Source organism: Otolemur garnettii, unplaced genomic scaffold, assembly GCF_000181295.1.
Source record: "Otolemur garnettii isolate 467f Iridium unplaced genomic scaffold, OtoGar3 scaffold00014, whole genome shotgun sequence".
Taxonomy (NCBI): domain Eukaryota; kingdom Metazoa; phylum Chordata; class Mammalia; order Primates; family Galagidae; genus Otolemur; species Otolemur garnettii.
The window spans coordinates 15,171,528-15,177,517 of NW_003852409.1; the positions used below are offsets into that span (position 1 = coordinate 15,171,528).

The window sequence follows — 5,990 nt, forward strand, 5'->3', positions numbered from 1 at the left end:
GGGCTGGGGATTCGAACCCGCCACCTTAGGTGTACGTGGCTGGCGCCTTAGCTGGTTGAGCTATGGGCGCCGAGCCCATGAATAAAGAAATTATAGGAATTACAGAAAGGGAATTTAGAATATTGATGGCAAAAATGATGAAGAGAATTATAGAGAAACTGGATAGTAACCTAATGAAAATTGAAAAATTTCCCCCAGAAATGAATGAAAGACAGGGTGAAATTAGAGAGGTTATATTTGACCTTAAGGAATTGAAGAAGTCATTAAGGGAATCTACATATGCACTAGAAAGTATCAATAAGACATTAAACCACAGAGGTGTATGTTGGTTGCTGTAACAACCAGCAGCAGGGTTTGTTGGTTATGGCCTCCAACTTTAAGGGTAACATGACATCAAGTGCCCAGTGAAAAAGGATGAGTCCTAAGCCTGAGCTTACTGAAGAGCAGAAACAGGAAATCTGGGAAGCTTTTGATATCTTTGATGCTGATGGAACTGGGACCATAGATGTTAAGGAACTTAAGGTGGCAATGAAGGCCCTGGGCTTTGAACCCAAGAAAGAAGAAATCAATAAGATGATAAGTGAAATTGATAAGGAAGGGACAGGGAAAATGAATTTTAGTGATTTTTTTGACTGTAATGACCCAGAAAATGTCTGAGAAAGATACCAAAGAAGAAATCCTCCAGGCTCTTTGATGATGATGAAACTGGGACTATATTGTTCAAAAACCTGAAACGTGTGGCCAAGGAGTTGGGCAAGAACCTGACTGATGAGGAGCTGCAGGAAATGATTGATGGAGCTGACAGAGATGGAGATGGTGAAGTCAACGAGTAGGAGTTCCTGCGCATCATGAAGAAGACCAACCTGTACTGAGATCGGCATCTTCTACTGCAAGCACATGCAGCGACAGTAGTGCCTGCCATTATGTGAGATTTGGCTTTTGAGAACTCAAACTATTTTTCCCTCACTGACCTCCCTGTATAAGTTTAGTAGTGACCTTGAATCTATTTTAGACTTTTTTGGAAGTGTTCTTTGATATTACAGTTTCTTATCAAATGATCCGCTGGTTAATTTTCAAACATAAAACAAGAGCACATTAGAGTGGAGAAGGGGTCTTAGGCTTTGAGCACCTGCCATTTTGCCTTGTATTGTTTTCTTCTTGCCATGCATTCCCATCTATATGGAAACACAGAATGACTTCATAGACAAGCACATATTGTACCTGTGTCACCACAAGCAGTGGTCATTCTTCAGTAGTTTCAGTTTTTAGTTGATGCCTGAATGTAGTTTTCTCTCACAAAAATGAGTGGACTCTAGCACTGGTATTTGGATGTGTGTTACTGCTATTTTGTTTTAACAATAAAATCTTTCTTAGTTTCAAAAAATGAAAACCAAAGCAAAACAATAAAAAGAGATTAAACCACAGAGAAAAAAGAATCTCAGAGTTAGAGGCTAAGGCTCTTGAGCTAACTCAGGTAGTTAAAGAGTCAGAAGAGAAGAGTATAAAAGCTGAGCATTCTCTAAGAAAATTAAGGGACTTCATGAATCAAACAAACATACGGATTATTGGTATCCCTGAAGGAGAAGAAGATTGAAGAAAATGCATGGATGTCCTACTACAGGATATCATAACTGAAAATTTTCCAAGCATCACCAAAGATTCTGATGTACTCCTTTTTGATGGATATTGAACCCCAGGGCATCGCAAAATAAACAGAGCATCTCTTAGACACATTGTAATGAGCTTGGCCAATGTCAAAATAAAGAGAAAATTCTACAAGCAGCCAGGAGTAAGCACCAATTAACCTATAAGGGTCAAGGTGACAGCAGATTTCTTAGCTGAAACTTTACAAGCCAGAAGAGAATGGGCTACAACTTTCAACTTACTCAAACAAAACAACTTCCTGCCTAGGATACTGTATACTGCTAAATTAGGTTTCACATTTGATGGAGAATGCAAATCTTTTGCTGACAAATAATTGTTGAAGGAATTTGCCACTACAAGACCAGCCCTGGAGGAAACACTCAGACTCATACTACATACAGATGTTCACAATGGTCCACCAGCAAAGTAAAGATTCCCAGAAATGAAAAGTCAAAGCCTAGCTTCTACAGTGACCCAAATGATAGAACCAGGCATGAGACATCCACAAGACAAGGCAAACAAAAGTCCACCAAATTTATCAATTCTCTCCATGAATATGAATGGCTTGAATTCCCCACTGACTAGCACAGGCTGGTTGACTTGATAAACAAGCCAACTATAGGCTATCTTTAGAAAACATATCTAACTTCTAAGGAAAAAAGAAGACCAGGGTGAAGGGTTAGAGAAGAATGTTTCAGGCTCACTGAATCAAAAAAAAGGAGTCACAATTTTATTTGCAGATACAAGGGAATCCAAATGGGGACAGAAGTCAAACTTCAGTCTTTAATGATGATGTAAATTTATACTTAGAAAACCCCAGAGACTCAACTACAAGACTCCTGGAAGTGATCAAGAAATACAGTAATGTCTCAGGGTATAAAATCAGTGTCCATAAATCAGTCACCTTTGCATATATCAATAACAGCCAAGCTGAGAGGCAAATCTAGGACACAATCCCCTTCACAGTAGCTTCAAACAGATTGAAACACTTAGGAATATACCTAAAAAAAGAGGTGAAGGACTTCTACAATGAGAATTCTGAAACTCTGAGAAAGGAAATAGCAGAAGACTTTAACAAATGGAAGAACATAGCATGTTCATGGTTTGGAAGAATCAACATTGTTAAAATGTTGATCTACCCAAAGCAATCTACAGATTTAATACAATCCTCAATAAAATGCCAATATCATACTTTAAAGAACTTTGAAAAGTAGTTCATTTTGTGTGTAGTCAGAAAAACCCCCATATGTCCAACACAATTATTAGTAATAAAAACAAAGTGGGTGGCATCACTGCAAGACTTCACATTATATTATAAGTGATAGTGATCAAAATAGCATGTTATTGGCACATAGAGACAGATATATGGAACAGAAGAGAAAATCTAGAGATGAAACCAGCCTCACACCACCATCTGATCTCTGATAAACCAAACAAAAGCATATGCTGGGGCAAAGAATTTTTTTTTTTTTTTTGAGACAGTTATACTTTGTCACCCTCTGTAGGATGCTGTAGCGTCACAGCTCACAGCAACTTCAAACTGTTGGGCTTAAGCAATTCTCTTGCCTCAGCCTCTCAAGTAGCTGGAACTACAGGAGCCTGCCACAACGCCTGGCTATTTTTTGTTGCATTTGTCATTGTTGTTTTAGCTGGCCTGGACTGGGTTTGAACCCTCCAACTTTGGTGTATGTGGCTGGCGCTGTAACCACTGCACTACAGGCGCCAACCTTGGAAAAGAATTCTTATGAATAAATGGTATTGGGAGAATTGTATAACCACATATTAAGGACAGAAACTAGACCCACATCCTCTCACCACTTACAAAAATTGAATCACTACGGATAAAAGAATCAAATCTTAGACACATGAATAAAAATTTTAGAAGAAACCATGGTAAAAACTCCTCTTCAGATTAGCCTGGGAAAGACTCCATTGGCAACAAAAGTAAATGGGACTTAATTAAGCTAAAAAGGTTATGCCCAGATTTGGACACAACACGTGAAAGCATGTAGACAACCTTCAGAATGGGGAAAGAGATTTGCATGTTATGAATCTGACAAAAGTTTGATAACTAGTGACAACAGAGTACTCAATCAGCAAATAAAGCACAAACAATGCCATCTATTATTGTGGAAGGGACTTGAACAGAACTTTCTGAAGAAGCCAGAAAAATGGCCAGCAAACAGTTGGAAAAGTGCTCATCTTTAATCATTAGAGAAAATTTTCAACATCACCTTGAGATAGCACCCAACCCTAGTGAGTATAGCCCACATCATAAAGTCCCAAAGCTGAAGAAGCTGGGATGATTACAGATAGAAGGGAATACTTTTACACTGCTGGTGAGATTGCAAACTAATACATCCTTTATGGAAAAAAGTATGGGAAATCCCATAAAGAAGTAAAATTAGGCATTCCATTTCTGCAACCCCACTACTACACATTTACCCAGAAGAAAGAAAAAAATCATTTTATGTAAGAACATTTGTACTAGAATGTTTATCGCAGCTCAATTTACAATTGCCTAAACGTGGAAACAACCCAAGTGCCTATCAATCAATCAACAAATTGTGGTATATGTATACCATAGACTACTATTCAGTCATAAAAAGATGAAGTGTTTATATTGTGTGTTAACTTGGATATAGTCATAGAGTTATAGTTACTTCATATTAGTAAAGTATCACCAGAATGGAAAAAAAATTACTAAAGGAAAATAAAACCAGGAAAAATCTACATAATCATTGGAAGGTAAGCTAGGGTGGGAAATCCAAAAGTCACAACTTTATTTATTTATTTATTTATTTTTTGAGACAGAGCCTCAAGCTATCCCCCTGGGTAGAGTGCTGTGGCATTACAGCTCACAGCAACCTCCAACTCCTGGGCTCAAGCGAGTCTCTTGCCTCCGCCTCCCAAGTAGCTGGGACCACAGGCGCCCGCCACAACGCCCGGCTATTTTTTGGTTGCAGCCGTCATTGTTGTTTGGTGGGTCGGGCTGGGGATTCGAACCCGCCACCTTAGGTGTACGTGGCTGGCGCCTTAGCCGGTTGAGCTATAGGCGCCGAGCCCAAAAGTCACAACTTTAAAGAGTGAGATCTATGCTCCATTGAGCTGGAATTCTACTTGTTTGTATTAATACTACCACTTTGATACATGTTCTCTCAGCTGTCTGACACATTTTGCCTGTCTGTTTACTTTTTACCTTTTGGCTTTCTCTTGTTGTTTTTGTCTTTCTTTTTTTTCTTTTTTTTGAGACAGAGTCTCACTATGTTGCCCTTGGTAGAATGCTGTGGCATCACAGCTCATAGCAACCTCGAACTCTTGGGCTTAAGTGATTCTCTTGCCTCAGCCTCCCAAGTAGCTGGGACTACAGGCACTCGCCACAATGTCCAGCTGTCTTTGGTTGGTGGTGCACTTGTCATTGTTTTTCAACTGGTTCAGGCCGGGTTCAAAACTGCCAGCCTCAGTGTAGTGGCCAGCACCCTACCCTCTGAACTATGGGTACTGCTTGCAATAGTACTATTTTTATTTCCATAGTAAATATTAGTGATGTTAAGAAAATAGCATTATGAATATTAATTCTTTTTTTAGACAGTCTCATTTTTTCACCCTTGGTAGAGTGCCATGGTGTCATACCTCACAGCAACCTCAAACTCTTAGGCATAGGCAATCCTCTTCAGCCTCTGCAGTAGCTGGGACTATAAGGGCCTGCCATTATGCCTGGCTAATTTTTTAGAGACAGGGTCTCGCTCTTGCTCAGGCTGGTCTCGAACTCCTGAGTTGAAGCAATCCACCAGCCTCGGTCTCCTGCACCTGGCCGTTGGATACTAATTCTTTACCTTAACAGAGTCTGGCTTCTAGATGGCCTATCACAGAATTCTATATTTATACAGTGGACTTAAAACTTAACCCTCACTTATTTGTTAAGTAGTCAGTATGCTTTTATCACTTTAGTAAATAAAACAGTAAATTTCCAAATAGATGATTAATGATCCAATTATAAATGTAATTAAATGACCATATCATCAATACATTTAAGATGCAACATAGTTGGGCATTGCCCTGGAACAAAAGATGATTCTGAGATTTCAAATATGGTAAGGTAATATTACTAACAATAATAATTGAGCAAAGAATGATAGGATTGCTTTGGGAGATAAAAAAATTTTAAAAAGCATAGGAAAGGTCTGCAAGATTGCTAATGCTGCTATAAAAATAAAATATCATTTAGTGAGTTATAATAATTTAATTTGTATTTTCTTTTTTCTTTTTTTTTTCCCCTTTTGGGACAGAGCCTCAAGTTGTCCCCCTGAGTAGAGTGCCTGGCATCACAGCTCACAGCAACCTCC

At 38.9% G+C, this 5,990-nt stretch overlaps 1 protein-coding gene and 1 pseudogene across 1 annotated transcript in view; one reads left to right on the forward strand and one right to left on the reverse strand.

The window, feature by feature from the left end:
* Nucleotides 1–5,990, reverse strand: part of CUNH9orf84 (chromosome unknown C9orf84 homolog) — an 87,670-nt gene that overhangs the window by 47,754 nt on the left and 33,926 nt on the right. The gene's annotated exons all lie outside the window — the stretch shown is intronic.
* On the forward strand, nt 325–946 carry LOC100946998 (annotated as a pseudogene).